Source organism: Chenopodium album, chromosome 23 (assembly GCF_948465745.1).
Source record: "Chenopodium album chromosome 23, dcCheAlbu1.1, whole genome shotgun sequence".
In the NCBI taxonomy this organism is placed as follows: domain Eukaryota; kingdom Viridiplantae; phylum Streptophyta; class Magnoliopsida; order Caryophyllales; family Amaranthaceae; genus Chenopodium; species Chenopodium album.
The window spans coordinates 34,277,134-34,298,274 of NC_137856.1; the positions used below are offsets into that span (position 1 = coordinate 34,277,134).

Genomic DNA, 21,141 nt, shown 5'->3' on the forward strand with positions numbered 1-21,141 from the left:
TTTGTGGAATTGATACAACTAATCTTGCACTATGTAAAATGAGTAATGACAAGTGAAAACAATAATTCTAATTGCAAAATATACTATAACTAGATGAAGCCCGTGCGATGCACGGGTCGTTTATATATTTTTTAAAAAAATATTTTTTTCTATTTATGTGATTACATTTGTTATTTTATTAGTTGTACGTAATATATCATTTTCTCCGTATCTGTTATAAAATATTAGATAAAATTCCTAATCTCAAAAGATAATATTTCGTATTTAATTAATGTAACTATTAAAATCTCATTGGTCAAATATGCTTATATGGCACTTGAATTATTTATTGAATATAGCTATAATTTATAATCCTACGTGGCACGTTAACTTATCTTAGGTGGCATAATCCTATTGTAGTTTTTTAAAAATATTAATCCTATGTGGCACTCTAATAATTTTTAAAAAATAAAAATCCTACGTGGTGCTCTAAAATCTCGGAAAAAAACTTCCCTTTATATATATACTAGATGAAAGCCCGTGTGATGTACGGTTTTTTTTATATATAAATCTCAAGAAAATATATTTTCGAATTGATTCTAATGTTTTTTTTAATTATTTGATTTATTTTACTATCTAATAATTTCAGACAAAAAACACATAATATTTTAATTAAAGTGTTATTGCCTATTACAAAAGTTTTTTTTTTTAGTGTAATTTATAATTCGACTTTTTATATTGTTGTTTTGTATTTTATTGTGGTTGTTAATTATATGACTACTGAATTTAAAAATATGAATAATTGTAAATATGATATCTTTCAAATTTTTTTTTGTAAATGTGATATTTTATCTATTACATATTGGGATAAAATCTTTAATATGAAAAGATATTTTTTTTTATTTTAAATAATAAAAATCCTAAATCATTATTCGTTGTTTTTTAAAAGATAAAAATATTAAAAAATAATAAAATCATGTATACTATTTATCTTCTATTTAGATAAAATCACCACCTTCGTTCACACCCATATCTCTTCCATATAATCAAAATGGATAAATAAAACATGTTAGCAAAAATAAAATTCATATAAAATAAATCTTTATAGTCTTATAAAATAAATCAATATATATATCTACCGGGAAGTGAAAAATTGTTGTGAAATTGATCTAAAAATTTTAATTGTACAAAATCAAATATAGATATATACATTGAATTTTATCATCATCCTCAATCGCCCGAACAATAATATTTTAAAAAATTAAATCATTATTTTGTTGTCACTAACAATGCGTGCGATACTGCTTCTTATTTGTAACGATTGAAAAATATCTAATGGCCTAAACTTTTCTTTCAATTTATTTTAAACAAAATTGTATAAAGTTGGTTTTAATTGAGGCATGAAGCCATGAACGCAATGTAATAAAAATAAAAATTAAGTTAATTTGAAGGCTTGATTATGCTACCAAAATCACAAAAAATTGTTTTAATCATAAAATTAATTAATAAAAACTAAAAAGGTTTATAAAAAATTTAAAAAATGTAAACGATTTATAAAGATATAATACCTCTTCGTACTTTGATTTTCCGATCATTTTTTATTGAATTTAATTCTCTGATTTAATTAGATCTACATGTAAAAAAAAATCATCAATAAACAAAACATAAACATATAATCATTAAGTTTTCCAAATAAACACAATGTAAGCAATAATCACATATATATACATTTAACACATGGAATTTAAAAATTAAACTAATTAAGAATTACGCAACCATTGATGACCTAAAACGGACACAAAATTCGCTTGATTTGGTTTTGTATTGATATGAGATTTTATATGTGTCGTACAATGCGTCAATTTATAATGGTAGGGATCACAAATTTTAATTTAATTACAGTTAAATAATAATTTTTATTTCTTATCATAAACACTATAAAGATTATCTTAAGATGATTTTTTTAAGAGATACATTTTAGTTTTTCAAATGAATTAAATCCTCATAAATCATTATTCGTTGTTTTTACCTGATAAGTGGCAAATTTCTTATATCTCATTCGTCGCTTTTATTTAGGTAGCAAGTGAATTTTTTAATTCTAAAATAAAATAGAATTCTAATTTTTAATTGGTCAAAAATATATCTTTGCTTATGTGGCGCGCCGAATGCTCTCCAAAAATGCCTACTTTATTTATATATATTAGATTAGATTGCATTCGATCTATTGCTTTCCTTCCTGACCAATTCAAGCTAATCAAAATCCCGAATAATAGATTAAATAGGTATTGTTCATTTTAAAAACATATCATTCGTGAAAAATGCGAATTACTTACATGTAACATCTCAATTGTCGAACTTTATGTCTTTATATGCCTCTCAAATATTGTTGTCAACATCTAAGTTTGTTGAAAATTCTTCATCAATTTAATTATTTTTTTTCCTTCAATTTTATTTTTCCTTAAAAGACAAAAATTAGCCATTAATGCAACATCTCCCCTTTCCTTTTACATTGCTAATTGTTTCCATTTAGGGCCTGTTCATATTTACTGAATTGAGCTGAACTGAACTGAACTGATTGGAGCTGAACTGAACTGAACTGAACTGATTGGAACTGAACTGAACTGAATTGAGCTGAAATGAATATTTTATGTGAGAGGGAAATTAAGAGCTGAACTGAACTGAACTGATTGGAACTGAACTGAACTGATTTGAGCTGAACTGAACTGAAATTAAGTAAATGTGAACAGGCCCTTAGAAGCTAAGTGCCCTACATAGTTCGTTATTGCGCACTAAATGAATTGGATCTACTTTGTAATAAATCACCAATAGTAGTAATAGTAGTTATAATAATAATAATAACAATAACTACTATTCTCTCCGTCTCCTTTTGATAGTCCCTTATGGGCATTTTTCACGGGAATTAATAAACACAAATAAGAATAGTAAAAGTACATTGAAAAAGTAATTTAACATTGGGTATGCAAAAAAGTAGAGAGAAAGTAACAAAATTTACATAGGAAATTTAAATTTGCATAAGTATTGTTGCAAATTGGAGGAAATTATGGTAAAAAATTAATATTAATGATTGTTGGAAAAAGTAAATGGGGTGAACATTTTGGGACTAAAATTTGTCCATAAGGGACTAACAAAAGGGGACGAAAGGAAAACTACTTTTTCTAAGAAGACAACTAATTTATTAATTTGCTATATAAACTTTTTTTTTTGAAGTATCATTTTAATTATGTCGGATTTCGACATTCACTTTCCTTTATTTTTATTTTAAGATGTTGATCCGTCTAAGGACCTGTTAGGCAACATTAGCAGTATTGGTTGACTTTTATCGGTCAATTAACAAATAGCTGTCAATTAATATTGGGTAGAGATTAACTGTTAATATAGTGAATAACATTTGAAATATTAAAATACAGTAAAAATAGCCATACATAATACAGTAAAAAAGTAAACAAAGTTTGTCCAACACTACTCGCTACCTTTCAAACGCCAATATTTTTAACGCTTGAAATAATCTACCAAGATGCAACCTCTACCACTAACCGCTACATGAAACACTACGTTACCAACCACTCTTGTTTTTTCCTATTAGGGATTTGACTTAGTCCAAACACTTACCGCTAACTAATACAATATCATCAAACAGGGTCTAAGACACATGACCACCGAAAACGCTACTTTCAATCACATCGGCACCACAACACCAACTTATTAATCAATCAATCAATCAATATATATATTAAAACTCATGGCAAGACATGATGTTTTGCCATGTGTCAACAATTTTGCCATTTGGCATATGATGTGTCGTCGCCAAATCATACCATAGCATTAATTATTGAAAAACTCTATGCATTAACTTTCTTGTATTAATATTAAATTTAATTGATAAACTCTTCATATGCATGGCATGACAATTTATTCTTATAATCAAACCAACTCATACAAGCAACAAACTACTTAAGCTATCATATTAAATAAAAAAAAAAAACCACCACTTAATCTCTCAATGACAAACAAGCCAAAAAATATATATATAGATTAAAGTAATAAATTTATAATGACCCGGGGCATCGCCCGGGCCAATAACTAGTTTATTTCTAAAAGGTTTAAAACAATACGCACGTATACGTGGTCCTTACACATCTATGGTTATTTTTTCAATAATGATAAAGTTTCTCACAAACCACAACACCTTCATATTACGAAAAAGAATAAAAAAAATAGAGTTGGGAAGAATCATCATTTAGTGAGCAAAACACGTATAAAGTGACTTATAACTACTCACAAGATCACTATCATCACAACAGGGATCACAACTACATGGTGCATTACAGCATTACCCGAGTCATATTGGCTAGTAACAAGTCTAGCAACTACTCAAGTTTTTAAACCATCATGGTGCATTGCCCGAGTCATATTGGCTAGTAACAAGTCTAGCAACTCCTCAAATTCTTTTTTTTTTTTTGAAGACGACTCCTCAAATTCTTAAACCATCATAAATTCATAGTTGTAGAATTGGACTCCTAGTTACTAATAAGACTAGTTACATTTTATTTTATTTTTTTGACAAGAAGACTAGTTACATTTTAACACACCCATCAATGCATGTTTGTGAGTTACACTATGCTTTGTTCTTGTTGTAAAATAGGAGGGCTTATTTTTCCATTTAATTGGGCAAGGCCCATTATGAAGCCCAACACCAACTACACACAAAATTGTTGACCGTTGACTAGTAGGTGATCGTAAATCGTTCCCTCCAAAAAGTCATTCAACAACTCTCTCCGTTGACCGGCGCTAGAATTACCAGTCTCCTTCTTCAACCTCTAAAAATCCCCAATTCTCCTGAACAAGATCACAAACCCTACAATTTTCAAATCCCTAATTCAATTTTCCCCAAAAAATGGAGAATTCAACCCAAGATTCTCACCTTCTTCCAAACAACACCCTCGTAACGTACGATTCACCTTACCCGCTTTACGCCATGTCGTTTTCTCTCTCCTCCGCCGGAATTTCTCGCCGGAGCTCCGACCAAATCATCGCCGTCGGAAGTTTCATCGAAGAATACAACAATCGTATCGATATCTTAACCTTCGATGAAGAAACCCTAACCCTAGCCCCAAATCTCTCATTTCCTCACCCTTATCCTCCGACAAAATTGATGTTTCAACCTTCAGCATCATCGCCGCCGATTCTGGCATCGTCGGCCGATTTTCTCCGATTGTATTCCTTCAAGAATGATTCGATTGAGTTGGTGTCTAACCTCAACAACTCGAAATCGAGTGATTTCTGTGCGCCATTGACGTCGTTTGATTGGAACGACGTCGTTCCTCAACGAATTGGAACTTCTAGTATTGATACAACTTGTACGATTTGGGATATTGAGAAATGTGTGGTGGAAACTCTTGATTGCTCATGATAAAGAGGTTTACGAATTACGACATTGCTTGGGGAGAAGCTGGAGTTTTTGCATCGGTTTCAGCTGATGGAAGTGTTAGGATTTTTGATTTGAGGGATAAGGAGCATTCTACGATTGTTTACGAGTCGCCGGAGCCGGATACTCCGTTGTTAAGGCTAGCTTGGAATAAGCAGGATTTGAGGTATATGGCCACTACTTTGATGGATAGTAATAAGGTTGTGATATTGGATATTCGGTCTCCGACAATGCCGGTGGCCGAGTTTGAGAGGCACCAGGCCAGTGTTAATGCTGTGGCATGGGCGCCTCATAGTGGCCGGCATATATGTTCTGTTGGTGATGATGCTCAGGCGCTTATATGAGAGCTTCCCACCGTTGTGTCCCCCAATGGGATTGATCCTTTGTCAATGTACAATGCTGGCTCGGAAATAAACCAGTTGCAGTGGTCTCCTGCTCAGCCGGAGTGGATTAGTATCGCTTTCTCAAATAAGTTGCAGCTGCTGAGAGTTTGAGGTGTGTTGGGATTGCTTTATTTTGGTTATATTTGTATTTGCTTTGTTCTGTATGTGCTTTTGCCTTGGAGATTTGTTATCTTTGCTTTACATTGTTGCACTGTTATCAGCTGATTTTGCTTTGTGAGTAAGCTTGGTATTTGTGTGGAATTTTGTTCAATTGTTGTTTTATGACAATTATGTTATCATATATAGTGACGTAGGGGTGATTAGATAGATGGTTGGATGAGTCATTGATGAACAAAAATGAAGCAGAGTAGGACAAGCTAAGAATTGATGGTCAATTGGGCATACACATTGTTTTTTTTAATGAAGATATATAGGAAGGAGAGAATTGTAGCCTTTTGAGATTCTTTATATACATGGAGATTCAACTGGAGAAGTATTAGTTATAGATGGTATACTAGTAATTGATATGCTGAATTTAGGTTGAGGAATGCGGTGAGAAATGTAGAGTACATGTTGCACACTTTAATTCATTGATGAAGATTTTATTGCTGATATATGAATGAACTCTTGATCACTTGCAATTTAAGACACTATAAGTTTTCCATCAAGGCTTGAACACCTTTTTAACAAATAATAGATCTTTTAGCTCCATAGTACTTCATATAGTTTCAGGCTCCATGTGTGGGCAAAAAAATATAAAGTGGAGATATAGTAGAGGAGAGAGAAAGAGGAGGAGATATAGTAAGGAGGAGATGTAGAAGTAAGATAAGTAGATGGAATAGAATTATAGAAGAGAGTGAAGTAGAAAGCAGCGTGAAAGATTTAAAAAGTGGGGTTTGGGTCTTTATATTATATACACTGACTAATGCACTAAAAGAGCTAAAAATTTAGCAAGATTTCTTATTGCAGGTCAGACTCCAAATTCATATTCTCATGTAATCCCTCTTAATTTCCAGTGAAAAACAACTTATATATCGAGTTTAATACTTGTTGCTAACAAAAAAAATAAAAAATAAAAAAGGGTTAAGCCACCCTTTCTATCTGTGATGAGGCCAAGTGAAAAAACTTCAGATCATCTTTTATTCTAGCCTTCTAGGTATTTGGGGAATGTTTTTGACAAATCAAATTTTAGTAAAGCCTCACATTATAGATGCTTAGAAAGCACTTTCCCATTCTAAGGTAAGTGGTTTGTGTGTATTTACTTTGAAAAACCAGAAAAGAATTCCAACAACAAAACCGAAACCATAATCCCACGGGTGGAGGTTTACATGAAAATTCTCTCCTAGATTTGCCAACCATGATCCTTCCTTTCATTCCATTCTATCCAATGTTATATGCTCTTTTAAACTCATCTTCTACATGTCCTTAGTTCCTTTCATCCAAGTCACCTTTGGTCTTCCCTTCCTTTTCTCTTTTGAGATCCCCTTGATCCTAACCCATTACTTTTCTTACTGGTGCGCTTTCCGGTTGCCTGACATGCCCAAACCAACACAACCTGTTTTCCCTTATTTTATCCTTTATGTCCACAACTCCATCTTTCTTGCTTAGATGTTCATCTCTAATTTTATACTTTAGGGTGTTCCCACAGTTCCATCTCAACATACACATCTGTGCTAATCACATCCTCCTAATTTGGTCCTTAAATGCTCAACATTCTGACCCATATAACAATGCTAGTTTGATAAAATCATATCATGCATATTTCTAGTTTTATTTTAAGATATAGATATAAATTAAGAGGGAAGAAAGAGTTTGGTTTCAGAGGCTTGATTAACTTTGTAATCATGTATCATCAAGAGATCCTTCATTGTGTGTCAAAAGCAGGAAGGTGGCAAAATGTCTTGAAAGGCTTAATTTCTTTGATGGCCTTCACCTGCATTGGAAATAACCCACATTTTCTTGGTAGTAGGCAATTAGGAGCAATCTCCACGTGGACTAAAGTGATCTTATAAGTTCAACATAACATAGATTGGTTTTGGGAGGGGGAAAAGAAAAGTCAAGGATGGTGGGCACAATTTCCTCAGTATACCTGTGTATAGCTAAGAGTAGAAAATGTTTTTTTTCGACAAATTTCCTTTCTCAATAGCAACTGGAATTTTCCTAGCTAGTGCATGCCTACATATTATTAAGAAGGCTATTGATTGTGGATACATCCCCATTGGTGGACAAGTTTCTACTATGATTGAAAAGAAATGGGACATTAGATTATACAATACAATGATTATGGCTACTTTGTAAGCTTTTGATTGTTGAGTAATTTATTTTCGCATTTTAGAACCAATTTTCTATTTTGGATATTGGCTGCTACATTTCAAAGGTGTGATATAAGTGACAATTATCTGAGGTCGACGATATCATAACCTACTTTAAAAGCTGCATATGTGAAAACCAGATACTTGAAATGCAAAAATGATGTCTAATTTGCTTCAATTGCATTCTTGAGGAGTTGAGGCTGCATAAATACATCTGTATCTTTGATTCCTGTGCAATTGTCACAATATTGAGTTGGGTTTGAGAGTTTGAAGAGTCAAAACGCTGCTACACCTTTTGGGTTGCTGAGAGATTAGATGTTTTTTGGGTTTGGTGCTATACGTTTTTTTTGGGGTAAGATTTTATTTTGTTGGGTTAGTATTAATGTTGCTGTTAGTTTCTGTTCTCCATGGTAGATAAAACAATATATGACTGTTGCCAGTATTAATGGATTCTGTTCTTTTCTGCAGAATTTTATGCTCAAGCCTACAACTTTGTATAGCTGAAAACTTTACTGGGAATTGCTTTTCTATTGTAGCTGTTCACAAACTTTCAATTGCTGTGACAAGTGCTGAAGCTCTCTTTTGCTGGGTTAGTTTGTTCCTGACTTCGCGTATATTTCTTGGAAGCAAAATTGCTATTATAAGATTTTTGTGGATAACGTGAATGCTGTTTCTCAGACTGGATGTCGTGTGATTAGATTAGGATATAGGATTGCTGTTATTTAAATAAGTTTTGAAGAAACATATACGGAATAATAAATTTGCATTTTTTTGTATTTATTATTTGCTCCTGCGGTGGCAACTTTTAGCTGCCAGTATTGAATTTGTATTAGAACTCGAAGGTTGTTTTTAATTTATTATTAAGGAAGCAAAATTTAACATGTTTGAAGCCGTTTTTTTTTTAAAGTATTTTGTGGATAGCCGTCAGGCTGCTATAATGTGCTTGAATTAAGTTGTCTGGATATACGAGGATATCCAGTTAGTGTATTCCATCTTTAGATGGGATTTAGTTGTGGATAACCAGAAAAAATTATTGTTCAGAGGGGAATCAGCAACCTCGGTGTTATAGGCGGAAAATTCAGAGATGTAGTAATGAGGAAGAAGAGAATTTAGGGGTTTAATGATAGATTTTGATTTGATGCTATTGAATCAAGGGTTAACAATTCCAGTCTTTTGAGTGGCTGGACCATAGTTTTTTAATTTGTTAGTATGAGATTGGTTACGAATTCACAACTCACTACCTAATTCATTGACTTAGGCCAAAATTTAACTATGGTTAAGTATGCCTTGAATTTATTTTCCTCTTATGGTTAGATTGGTCTATAATTTTCTAGTTATTTTGTTTTTTTTTGGGGGGGGGGGGGGGGGGGGAATTTATGTTTTAGGAGTACTATATTCCTTAGGTTTTAATCCCTATTTTGTGATTTGTAGTTTCCTCAAACTTCTTCTCGCTTACCCTTGGATATTGCTAACACATCGTTAGTGAACCACGTAAATCTATGTGTTCTTATTCTTTATTATTCTTTCTTGTGTTTGTTACCTTGGTGTAACAAAAAGTCCGCATTGTTTCAGTCAAGCTGTACTGTGAAGAATATTCAATCAAACAAACCGAAATTGTTCATACCAACAAGGGGGTGTTTCAAAAACCTGGAATCTCATTCATAACAACGTTAAAACCTCAAATCACCCCACAATGAATGTTACATACGTGCATTCCATGTTTCACTCAAAGGTTACTTTATTCACAAAAATAGTGAAAGATATCCTATGTCCCCCTACTAATGACTTTAATTCTTTAATATTCTACTCTTAACAATTTTAATAGCATACTACTATAAAATCCTCTTAAAAACTTAACGGTCCATGATATCTGCACCCACGACATCTCCCATGATAAATTGATAACAAAAGTAATGTTCTTGATACTCTTTTGCTTGTTTATGTTACTTAAATTCCTCTTTAATTGATCTCTCTTTTCATAGACTTCTCACTTCCTTTCCCACTTTGACTTCTAGCCAACTTGCTTTCTTCATCTCCAAGCTAAGAAGAACAGAGTAATTTATATTACCAAGAGTACCCCTTTCCCTAGGCTAGTCTATCACGTGGCTGCTAAAATTGTTCTAGTACTGAAAATCAGAAAGCTTGTGTATCTTGATGATATTAAGGTGATCAAATGCAGCTTACTTTCAGAAGCAAACCTGTACATCTCTGATCTCTATCTAATTGGCCTTCAACCATTCATACATAAAGACCTTCATTCTCAATTTCTGGTATTTATGCTAGGGGTAATAATGACTAAATGAACTTAGCTGGCTTGTAAGCTATTCAATTTCGGCTCTAGATATTTATGACTTGAGGAGATGTAATCTCAACTTGAGATGTTCATGAATAGGATCAAATGTTAACAATGTTTTGGTATTATAAACGTTACTCATAATAAAACAAAGTATCTACTTGGGTTATCTTTTTGGAACTTGAAAATTTTGAGTTTTGCTTGAAATTTAGCTAAATCTTGGATGTAATTGTAGTAAGTCAACCTGAGCAACCCCAAATTTAACCATGGCTTGTTGTTACCCCTTTGCCCTGGCTGAAGGTTAGGGATGGAAGATATCTCAAGTGTTTTCTACTTTTTTGAGGGTGAGATAAAGCCTTGGCATCTACACACTACTTTAAAATTTTGCAACTTAAAAGATCACTATGCAAATTGTTCTGCTTTAGGGGTACTAGGTTATTATGAAAAAGTTTTCTATCTTTTCTTTTTTACTTTTTATTTTATCATTAAATTGAAAGGGGAAAAAAAGAGTAATCTTAAGAAGAGATCTAGTGCTAACTAATCCAAGGATTGAGCATGGAGGTTCATCCTAATCTACTCCCTCCGTCCCAAAAAGAACGACCCATTTGGCCAAAATACAAACCCCATGTAAATTTATCTTTCCAATATACTTTTACTTCTTTTTACTTAACTTCCTTAATACCCGCGTAATCAACCCAAATGGGTCGTTCTTTTTGGGACGGAGGGAGTATTTTACAAGCCAAGCCGAATATGTTACTGCTAGAATAACTTCAAATCTCATCTAATTTCTTGTATTAAATTATTTTTCCAGTTACTTATAATATAAATCTGCTTCATGAATATTGGAAGCAAAAAAATCCATAAGTAGGTGTTGATGATGTTTTGGTTTAACTAAATTAAACTTTTTGTTGATGTTTCAGTTTAACCTTGTTGTGTTTTGATATGTTTGGTTATTATCTCTTCTTGTGTGGTCCCAGATTTGGTTAATTTTTTTTTATTTTTGAAAGGAATATTATTCAGAATGTTCTAAGTTACTTATATTTGGTGCTTTCAAATCTAGGTTATTCCCTGGAAGTAGAAGGGTAGTTGTGAATCCATTGTATTTGGGAGCATTAAGTAATTAATGCTTATTTTTTATATCAATTTAAAACAAGTCCCACTAAACATGATCATAGTATCATATGTGTTAATACACCAAATTATGGGCTTCTTTTGTACTACCATGTTGCAGCTATGTAAATTGGAAAATTCTTTGTGAGATATTTTTTTTGAAAGAGAAAGGAAAAAGTTTATGAAAGAACTGCTTTGTGAATAGTGGGATTTGATCATCATAGGCACAATAGACGGATAGTAACATAAGCCATTCGTAAAGTGTTGAATTGCTTAGGAATTTTTCCAAACCCCAATCAAGTAGAGTTTTTGATTTTTAATTCATGAGCATTATCAAGTAGAGTTCGTAATATCTAGTTAATGACTATGTTCCATGTTTCAAGTCCCCACCCTAATCAACCCAAAAAGCCAAAAAGAAATAAAAAAAATGATGTTATTGTCTGTGATCTTATTTCTAAAACTGTGGGCTAAGATGCCCTTTCTTATAGTCTCTGTCTTTCTGTCTGAATGATGTCTACCTATTACTGTAATATTTTGGTTATTGTAGTTCTTGCTCACCTACCAATTTATGCCCTTTGCTGGTAAAGACAACATTCTCAATCTAAGCCCCATCTTCCATTTCCTTTTTATCTCCAATTTTCTTAGAATAATCATTTCAGGACACATCTAGATGCCAGTTCCATCCTGCAACTGATTACGTCGCTAATCACGTCTTAAATTTTATAATACTTCCTAATTAAACAAAGTTTGTACTGCTTTTCGCCTTAATCCATGTGAGCCATTCAATTGGCTTGGCTGGCCACATGCTCTCACCATCCACCAAACTAATAATAACTCTTAACTCTCTGAATTATTTTTCCTGAATTCCTCTGCACTGATTCAACCACATACTCTAAAGTGCAAAGATGTGATGATGTGAGATTTCATCACCCTTATCATACCTACTTCTAAAGTATCTAAAATACAAAAAGTAAAGTTCGGCTTACCTTGTAGTTCCACTTCTTTGATGGTGAGTACCAAGTAGAAAAGATTAAAAAGAGATAGTTGGAAAAAAGGAGTAAATCACTACTTCTATTGCTTGTTTTCCTCTTATCACCAATGGCTTACTGTTGTTTTACCCTATAATGTTTGCTCTCTGTAATGCTACTCTCAATCTAACTTTTGTGTCATTGTTTGGTTGGTGAATAAGTATATGCTAAGTAGGAACTGTATGCTCCTTTTTTTGATAAGGTTTCTTGCCCTTCTGATAAGCATTGTTTCTTTGTAAGGAGAAATCAAGAATGCAACAATATAAATAAATATGTACTCTTTATAAAGAAAAGCAACCTTGACTATTCCAAGCTATACAAACTGCTAAGATATAGAATGACCTAGATTATTGTTTTTATTTTCATGTATAGGACCTGTTAGCCTCTCTCCTATTGTTTCTCAATATGAAAGTTCGAGAATGTTTACAATATTAAAATTTACAATGTGTTAGGATGAAATTTTCTGTGTTTGGAATTGGAGAGAAATGGTAGGATCCAAACTCCTTTTTCTTATAAACCAAATTCTTCTAAGTATCATAAGTTTTGCAATGGAGAAGAGAAGGGGGAGGGAAATAAAAGGATCCAAACATAATTTTATATTAATTTTAATCCTTGAAAAGTTATGAAGACTTGTGATGGATGCATTTTCCTATGTGATATTGATTGGGCAAAGAGAAGTGGAAGGATCCATGTTGGAAATTGCTATTGTAAGCGCATTTTCCATCCAATTAAGTGGATTCCGTTTACCTAGAGTCTTTCCTTTAGAAATAAACCAGTGGCAGAGGATGTGTGTTTACATATTAATGAACGTTTGCGATACAGCAAATCCCTTTCATATTTGCTTAAGTCATTTTGTTCTGCAATGGGGTGCTGGTTTATTACTGCAAATACCTTTCATATTTTCTGAAGTCCTTTTGTTCTGCAATGGGGTGCTGGTTTATTACAGTATTTTCCATCCAATTAAGTGGACTTTTAATTTTTTTGTTTTTGGACTTTTGGCTCTCCCTCCATCTCTAAATTTTGTTCCTATATTAACATGTGATTGTCTCATACTCATCTCATTAGATAGTTTTGGTTTTCTATATGGGACTTAAGTGAATTAGTGTCCATGATAGCTACTTATTATCCAAAATTTCTGAAGTCTTGCATGCATCTTTTCTTGCATATAATCTTTACTTGCTGAGTCATTTGATTTTACCCTAGTAGACATGCGACTGAAATTTTTGACTTACACTCCTTTTTCTTAGCACTAACAAATGAACTTTTACTTGACTTGTTGGCTGAATGACTGTAGTACATTGTACTTGGGCAAGGATGTAAATTAGAGATTACAATACCTAGCAAGCGTAGAGAGTTGCGTGTAAAACTTTAGACAAAATGAGTTGCAGAACTGAAAGATAATGTCTCAGGACATTAACAGTATGGTTGATCATGGGAAGTAATATTGTCTAATAATCGTTTTTTCCAAGCAGTTAATCTATAAGGAAATGTATACTCCGTATGTTGTTTGGTTTTCATGCGAAGTTTCCTTAGCTTGGAGGAGTTGAGTAATTTTCTCAAATTTGAGGAAACTAGAACTTTGTATGAAGTGCAACTTCTTATATTTTTGTCAGTGAAACAACTCTGCCTTCATAGGCTTCTTTGACCTTCCTATGAATTTTTTACTTCCTGTAAGGACAAACTCGAATATGATGCTTAGGAAAACATCACTATGAACCCTGAATCAGCTCAAACTTTGCCTCTATGTCCACTTATTTGATATAATTGGGAAAGAGTGAGAGCGTGTAAGTTAGCCTAGGAGCATGTTAACGATGTGGTTACAAAATAAATAGCGGCGTGGGGGTTGGATCTCTTATGTTTCTCCATATATGCGGTTGAACCATTATTTGTAGCACAATAGCACATGCTTCGAAGTATACCTAATAATTTGCCTAAAAAGAGGCAGGTAGTGGCCGTACTTAGATTTCCGTATTATAAAAATAATAATTCCAATGCATTATTTCTTGACACTTTGAGTTGTGATCATTGACTACCTTACGTGGTACAATATAGAAAAGATATTCAAGAAAGTGTGTTTCATAATTGCTTACGGAACTATGCTCTTATCTAAAATTAGATTGTGACTAAATAGGATTCTTTTGTCTGATAGCAGTATTTGTATTTACTATACAAGAAAATGATAGAATTAATGACCAAGTGGGTCTGGTGGGTGATTAAGATCTCTATTCACTAATTATTTTGTTTCGTTGGGTTTCTCTATTTGAAATGGAGATACATTTGTTGCTCGCATCTTATTAGAAATCAAACCCTCAATTTTCTCTTCAACCAATGAATTAAATTCCCTCTTCTTTTTTTTTTTCTTCTTCTTTTTTTTTTTTTTGGCCCTGTGAAAAAACTAGAGAGGATCAAGTTGGAAACCATATACTTCGTATGATTTCCCATATCTTGGCTTTTTCTACACATGAACATTGTAGAAAGTTTAACTTTCCCTTTTCCTTTTTGTTTCCCCACATTGCTGTTTCCTTTTGCTACCATCTAGACATGTTGGATTGGTGCTTTTAAAATTTCCCTTCTAGACATAGGAGAACTGCCTTTCATTTTCTTATTATTGCATATCATTACATATATTTACCTTCTATTGTGTGTGTTTCTGGTGAGTTTCTTTTCCTATAAGGCTATAACATTACATCGTTACAACGACAATCATGGATTTATCCCCATTTTGTCAAAGTCTTAGGGGTTTAATGACACAATCTTTATGTCTTTATTAATCGTTAAGAACATTAAAATATTGCTTTTGGAAAATAAAAGAGAAAGTAGTACTCCATAGTATTTAATTTCATTTTTAGTCTAATAGGACAGGACCTTTCTTAAATTAGTACTGTGTTAGGAACTTGAATTATGGAGAATCTTGTGAACTTGCTCTAAGAACATGGTTCCCCTTGCACGTGGGACTCTTTCTCAATGGTTCCATTCTCTTCCCACCACCCTTTAAGAGACTTTTTTGGTTTTTAAATTTAATCAGATCTTTGATTACCCTTTTTAAAACTGATCTTCACTTCCTTCGATGTGGTAGCTTTTTACTGAAAATGCCTTCTATGCAATAAAATACTTACGTATGAATATGTTCTTTGAGTGTTTTTAATGTACTGATTGGGAAAAAAAGTTTTTCTTTTACTTTTTTATATGGCTTTTGCTGTGATCTCTCTAGGACTTTCCAGTGATCAGGATGGTCTGGTAAACTTGTAACTTTGATTGTCATGTCTTCTCATTGATTCATGGTGAAGAAAAGAAGTAAAGCGATCGAATCCTATGCTAAGTTACCAGATTTTTGTATTTGGCATGAGTTACATGCACGGATCTAGTGGTTTCTCTTAAACTTTCGGCCTGATTTGAAGCATCCAAAAATATAATGTTTTTATTGAAACAGACTATGGTTTATTGTTTTTATTTCCTTGGTTGTTTAAGGATCACATTGAAGAGTAACAAAACTACAGTACTAAGTATCACAAACTTGAAGATGTCTTTGACTATATTAGTGTAGTTTGCTCGAGATGAGTTCAGTATTTCACAAATTTCGCTGTTTTTCCTTAACCAAACTAGAATGTTTATCCGCATTTAAAAGAGATGTACATAGGAAGATCAATATGATGAGATTTTGTTTCTTAGGAATGCTGCTGACTGATGATTGGTTCAAGCTGACTTTCGTGTCCCTGAGGATGCTAGATTTACTTAGAAGACGGTAATATTTCACTATTTCAGTGTGTGTCTCAGAATAGACAGGGAAAAGAAGGGGTGGAGAGGAAAGACACCTGGTTAATTAAAGTTGAGAAAAAAGGAGGGGGGGAAGGGAGCAGTGTAGAAGAAAATAGACATGACTACCTGTTTGAAACACTACCTTGGTGGAGTCTTTTTTAGTTTCTGTTTCTTGATTACGACTGAGGGTATGCCTTTACCGGTGGAGTCGTATCAATGTAGACCTCTCCACAACCCCATCAAAATACTACTGAGTGGCTGCTGTTGCCATTGTTGATTTTGTAATATGAAGTCATCCATCTTTTAAGTGCTTAGTAATTTTGTGGGATGGACTTAAATTCGACATCTAACATAGACACATAGTTTCTTTTCTGGAGGAAAGAACTGAATTTAGACTCACATTTCTATCAATTGAGGAATGATGATTTAGAGGTGCTTGATAGGTGCATTTCTGTTGTAGTTAAAGCATGCAGTCAACATCAAACATCTCTTTCCCATTTTTTTTTTAGAAACCTGAGGATTGCATGAGCAGTTTTCTATGACCATAAGAGGCTAGCAACAATGGGTTATCTTCACACTTCCATGTTCTGCTGATTGAATTGTGCTGCGAATGCCTCTGTTGTAGCAAGTATCTACACCTAAGTGGTCGATATGCTAGCTAACCGCAACCCTGTGTGCTGTTGTTAAACCTAAGTGATCCGTTCTCTAACTAACTGTTGGCTCAGAGACATTAGTTCACTTTTTGTAAATTACTACTTCAGTAATTGTAGTTTCATACTCTTGAGAGGATATGATAAGCATAAGTGCACAACTGAACTGATTTATGCGGGCTTGTGTCTGATTTCATCTATTTAATTTACTGTCATTTTCAATCATGTTTAGTGCAGGAAGGCTGTATGTATTCAACTATTCGTACTCGTAATTCATAGCGAAAGCACAAGTTCTTGATATTAAAAGCAAGTAGACTTGAGGCAATCGTGTAGCATACTATGTAAGTCATAGTGATTGCTTGTTATATCTCCAATTTGTTGATCTGCTATAAATTAAAGTACTTCTGGTAAAACAATTTTCTCCTGAGTTTTGCTGAGCTAATTTAAGCAGATGATGACAAACTTAAACCACATTAAAGCTTTAAATAAATAAAATTCTTGAAAATATAACATGCAAGATTCTACATATATCATTGATGCAAATGGGGACACTAATTACCAAACTTGCATGATTGCATTAATTCATTTACAGAAAAGACCACAAATTAACCCATATACCCTTTTCCCCCTGTAGTAAAATCTACTTATTGAATATTACCCCTCCCCACAAAACCCCAAAATAAAAAAAAAAAAATAAAAAAAAAAAGAAAATTAGTAGGATTATCATTACCATTATCATTTTGATTATCCCCCTCTTAATTAACATCCTCAAAAGGTAAAAATCCTCCCTAATTTCTCTCCTCTCCTAAGAGTAATTAACATGTCCATTAATACTGGAACATGTTAGCTGAAGCCATGATTGGCTGATTTGAGTAGGTAGCAGAATCCCATGGGTTCATCAGAAAGCTGTCAGTTGTAAATGGCTCTGGAATAATTGTAGGAAAGATCCCTTCTCCTTGATCATCACCACCTCCATAAATCCCCAGATTTTGATTGTTGTTGCAAGAATTGAGTGCACTGATAATCTCATTCAGAGACTGTAACCTGCTGCTGAGTTCTGACATTTGTGCTCTGAGTACAGAATTTTCTGATTCAATTTTCAAGTACTGTTGTGTGGTGATGTTTATGTTGTTCAACAGCTGGTGGTTGGTTTTTCTCACATTGGAAGCTTGAGTCATGAGATCATCCAAATGCTGCTGCTTCCTCATCCTTGACCTCCTCGCCGATTCGCGGTTCGACTGCATCCTCTTCCTCTTCCTTTCATCAATTATCTGCATCTGCATCTCCTCCTCCGAGCTCGAATTCTGCTGCAGTGATGATGTCCCAGAAGATGTACCACTCCCAGGTGAAGCCATTCTCAACAAATTTAATATTTTGAGTAACACACAGAAAATTAACTTTTTACTATAGCAGGACCCAGAAAACTACTAGCCAATACCTTACTCTGAGGATGAAAAACAGGGGATTTATAGTTTTATTTGACACTATAATGGTATATATTTATATGATATAATTATTTTTTTTCTGTTTAAGATAGATTAAAGTAGTAATTATAGCAGCTAAAACTAATTTAGAGGGGGAAGAAATGAGCTAGGATTATGAGATGTAGTAAAACCAGTAAAGAAAGACAACAGAGAAGGATTGAACTAGATGGGTCCTGCGCCTATATGTGGAATTTATCATCAACCCAGAAACATAGAGTTCACTGAGAATTGGAGACATGAATCTCAAACATTAAAACCCAGATATTCCGCATCAAGGTATTTTTCAGGAATCCAGAATTTCCAGAAAAATACTTGAAATTTCTGAAAGAAAAAATAGAAGAGAAAAAAACCCAGAAATTGAGGAAACAGAGGAGCAGAATTATGAACAAAGATTAGATAAAGAGAGGAGAGAGAAAGAGAAGAGGGGGAAATGGGTTGAGGAATTGGTGGGATCTTATAGAGCTGAAAAAGGTGAATTATGAATTAAATAAAGAATTTTAAAGAGAAAGTGATTGATTTCAGAACAGAAACAGAGTGAGAGAGAACAGAGTTTTATTGAAAAGAAGAAAACTTTGGGTTAGGGAATCTATCATATTGTAAAATAAAAGTATAATATAAATTGGTACTTGTTTGTGAGAGAGAAAGAGCAAAAGATGATGGAGACATGTGAGGCTGCTGGAGAGAATTTTTGGACCGTCCAAATTTTTCCAAGCTGGGGGTTTTTGCAACTTGAAGGAGAGAATTTTTACTTCCATTAGCTTCAATAGTAAATGTGGTAAATATGGACTAATGTGTTTTGCTAATTTGCTTCTTGGCGTACGTTAACGTTACCCCAATACCTATAAAGACTCTTTCGTAGTAGATTCGAGGAAGGAGTTTGTTTTCAGGTTTATGCTAGTTTTAGTTAATGAATATTTTTCTGTACTATTCTGAATGAAAGTAAAAACGCACAAATGATACATTGATTTATTTTAAGTCTTTTTATGCTCGATTACGAAAAATTGTATAAAGAGTACGTAAATCTTTTACTTCTTGGTTTGAATTCTACAGGTGCTAGTATTTTTCTTTATTCAAAACCCCCTTTTCTTTATATGAAGTTTAATTGTGTACGACATCTTTTTCAGTGAGATGTGTGTTGCTCACTTTTTAACTACCAGTAACAGTTTAACAGATTCATTTTTTCATCTTTTTTAAAAAATAAAAATAAAAACTGCTGTTAAAGGTAAGATATTTTAACACGCCTGAAGAAGAATCTAGGAGTATATTTACCATTTAGGTGCGGTACTAAAGTAGAGGTAAATTCTTCCCAGAGAAAAAAAAAAAAAAAAAAAAAATAGAGGTAAGTTGAAAAGCACTGTTTTTTTTTTCAGCATAATTTTGAGCACTCTTCCTGTCTACTGTGTTTAGTATGTTTGCTCCATATTTATAATAATTACTTTGATTTGCCTTGATATTACGTGCAATAATTGATTATGGACTAATTCCGAAGTAGTGGCAATCTTCTAGCCTCTTGTTTGTTTACTTTGTTCTCAACTTGTTTTAAGAAAAATCATTCATAGTCGGATATTATATTAATTAGGAAAATGAATTTAGATAAGTTTTGATAAGAGTCAATAAAGACTACCAAAGTTTAATTACAACAATAATAAATCCTGCTATGGTCTAATAGATTTAGGGTTTAGTAAATAAAGTTTAGGTGAATAGATACACCCTTAGTTGTTTAGTTATGGACCAAAAAAAAATTGAGTTACATCTAAAAGGTTGCTCTTTGTTTCATTTTAATTGTCACTAATCATTTAACATAAGTTTCAAGAAAAATAAAAATGTAGTTTTAGAAAATGAACATGGATTCTATCTTATGATAAAAGTAGACAATTTCTATAAAAAAAAATAAAAAATAAATAAATAAATAAGAAAGTAATGCAATTAAGTTGGAATAACTTAAAATGAATGATATACGAGTAGGAGTTAATTTTGAGGTCAAAAGAGTACTATTGTACTTTATAAGTCTGTTTAACTTATGTGATAAGTCATGTGGTGTGATATGAGTTTTACTATATGATTGCCTATCTAAATACGAAATTGGTATTGACGGGGGTAATGAACAATGGCATACATTTTTCTCACAACACTACTAATTAATATGAAGCATTCTTTGCAATATAATTAACTTTTTAATTATTGTCAATAAAATTGATTGCTATTGCTACATGGTACCCTAACATTCATTGTAAAGTTACATTGAGAAGAATGTTCTTAAGTTGTTTCCCTATTCAACTTTAGTGGTGTTAATTCTAGATCAATAGTTAGTGATTAATATTGAAGAATCGAGAGATTCTAGATCATTGTTTTGGATCAGTCAATTTCATGAATTTGGTGGTTATAAATCCGAATGCCATTATTTTATTGGCTAATCTTGTGGACCTGCAAGAGCCCATTGGTTACATTACACTTGGATATTTTTAGAATTAGCTAATTTAAGCCCATAAAATATAGGTACGAACTTGTTAAATTGCGATTAATAGTGTAAGCACATAAACCTCAAAAAAGATTGGTAAAAATCAATGGTTGCAGACAACTGGATACTTGCCTTTACCTAACAGCTAATCAAAATAGTGAGAGTGACTTCGTTTGGCACATTGTGGTTGATAAACAAATTGTTGAAGTTGACAGCAGTTGTAAGAAAGCACAATCAAATAT

At 32.9% G+C, this 21,141-nt stretch overlaps 2 pseudogenes across 1 annotated transcript; one reads left to right on the forward strand and one right to left on the reverse strand.

Moving 5' to 3' along the window:
• Positions 1–4,774: 4,774 nt before the first annotated feature.
• On the forward strand, positions 4,775–8,896 carry LOC145607886 (protein TRANSPARENT TESTA GLABRA 1 pseudogene; annotated as a pseudogene). Its single transcript, XR_014105654.1, has 2 exons — positions 4,775–5,920; positions 8,589–8,896. The product of XR_014105654.1 is annotated as a protein TRANSPARENT TESTA GLABRA 1 pseudogene (transcript).
• An 8,524-nt stretch (positions 8,897–17,420) lies between these two features.
• LOC145608892 (bZIP transcription factor 11 pseudogene) lies at positions 17,421–18,900 on the reverse strand (annotated as a pseudogene).
• Between the last annotated feature and the right edge of the window lie 2,241 nt (positions 18,901–21,141).